At 35.7% G+C, this 2,197-nt stretch overlaps 1 protein-coding gene across 1 annotated transcript in view; it reads right to left on the reverse strand.

Annotated features, from left to right (window-relative positions):
• The window catches only part of LOC106110512 (B-cell receptor CD22), a 143,819-nt gene that overhangs the window by 108,172 nt on the left and 33,450 nt on the right, over positions 1–2,197 (reverse strand). The window contains exon 2 of the mRNA XM_013292370.1: positions 1,135–1,145. The gene's annotated coding sequence lies outside the window, so the exon portion shown is untranslated. The remainder of the gene's footprint in view (positions 1–1,134; positions 1,146–2,197) is intronic.

Raw genomic sequence — 2,197 nt, forward strand, 5'->3', positions numbered from 1 at the left:
AGACGCGGACGAAGGATAGAGCGCGCTAGCTCAATAAGTGATGCTTGAATTTATCCGAATGTCTTCTATAATGTAACTTAACATTACAAAAATTTAGTTGACAATTTGGAGTTTAACAGAAATAGATATCGAGCAATTTATTCATAAAATTATTTTTAAGGTATAATTTAAAAAGTTATCGGAACTGAACAATAAAATGACACCTCCGCTTGGTGCAATCATAATGCAGTTGCTCATCAAACATGCAAACGTCAATTTCGAAGACAATTAGCACTTCGTGGAAATAGACGGTCTGTTATATCTATAGAATTTGAAATAAATTAAAAGTAGCCAAAGATATTAATTTATTGGCGACTGAAGCAATTAACTTTTTACGACTAGAAGAGCCTCTTAAGACATCTATGGCGTTAAAACTTATTTGAACATTATCCAAATATCAATATACGAGTAGTAATATTATAATTGCGAAAATTTGGATGGATAGATGGATGTTTGTTAGAGTTTGTAGCCTAAACTTCTAAACTAATTTCGATGAAATTTGGTATAGATGTAGAGGATAGTCTGGAAGAATACATAGACTGCTCACTTTTGCTTTTTTTTTAATTCAACGCAGACGGAATCGGGGGCGAAAGTTAGTCTTAAAATATTTTGCGTAAATTGAATTTGAATTCATACATTTTGATACAAATCATTCGATGTATATAATTACGGAAACGATTACCGCAAAGTTTATTTACGAGGACAATTATGGAGGGCTTATGCCGCAAACCCAATGCGGTACCATTGCCGTTGTTTGTCTGCAGAGTACACAGAACTAATCATACGTCGATACCAGCGATAAGGGAAGCGCGAATTCGATTATATTTCCCCCACGGTGACACTTCAACTACATCAGGATAGGTGTTGCAATTAGTTGAATAGTAATTTCAACCTTAACACAATGGTGAAGAGTACATTTTAGAACAATGACTTTTATAGTGTTGCGTGTTTTTGTCGAAATATTACAATAACCTGTCATCAAAGGGTGTCAGCAATCACAGCAGGGTTATTAGCAGGTTGTCGAAAACGTTCGTTTTAAATTACTCTGACGAAAAAGTACGTATCAAATTCCACGTTACTGTAACGAGTTCTTACCATTGGGGGATCTGGAAAAGAAAGAAAATTGTTACATATTAATAGAATAACAGTAGGAATTAAACAGTTGTAGCGGATCTAAAAGGCTCCTTTTTCCGTTTTATCTTTTCCTCTTCTATTTGGCTACAAGGCAATTGAGCTGTTGGATTGCTTGATATCATTAAAAACTCAATAATGTATATTTCTATTTTTGCTTTCTTTGGACAAATGAAACAAATGAGTTCGTTTCATTTAAGAATACTTAGGTATCCGGTTAAGGCGTGGTCAGTGGCACTGATCAAGAGCCGTCGCGTCACAAATGCGTTTCTGCCGTGACTACCTTTCGGTTTACGGATATTAACGCAAAAGCCTCGATTCAAACTTTCACCGCAGGTTTATTTCGTATCGGTCGTAGGATCGGAGCCCCGAAATACGATTAATGACAAGTCATATTTTTCCCACGCACTTATTTACAAGGAGTTTGATAATATAAGGAAACAAGATCGATTTTCTTGGTTTGTTTCACTTTCTTTTGTGAACTTTACAAATGTGTTTAGCAAGTCATGATTTCAAATGGAAAGTAACGAAATTATTTTATTAAAACATAGGAAACATATTTATATTTTGTTGAATGTGAATCCTACAATTTATTTTTCTATACTCTACCTATATCTTTATATCCTCTAGAATTCCATTTATTCATCACTAGCTCACTATACGTCCCCACCGAGGCACTCGGAGCCTACACTAAGTAAGGGGTGACTAGGCCATAGTCAACCACGCTGGCCCAGTGCGAGTTGGTCGACTTCACACATATCTTTGAATTTCTTCGCCGATATGTGCAGGCAGCACGATGTTTTCCTTCACCGTAAGAACGTCGGGTAAATTATGTACATATGAAAATATGAAAATCACATTGGTACACGGCGGGATTCGAACCCAAAGACCTGTAGATTTCAAGTCATGTGCCTTAACCACTGAGCCATCGACGCTCCTGAATTCCCTTTATAATCGATCAATAATTATCGTCATAATTTACATACATATCTCGCTCCTGCAGATTTTTTTTTTTTTTTTTTTTTTT

Source organism: Papilio polytes, unplaced genomic scaffold (assembly GCF_000836215.1).
Source record: "Papilio polytes unplaced genomic scaffold, Ppol_1.0 DF820622.1, whole genome shotgun sequence".
Lineage (NCBI taxonomy): Eukaryota > Metazoa > Arthropoda > Insecta > Lepidoptera > Papilionidae > Papilio > Papilio polytes.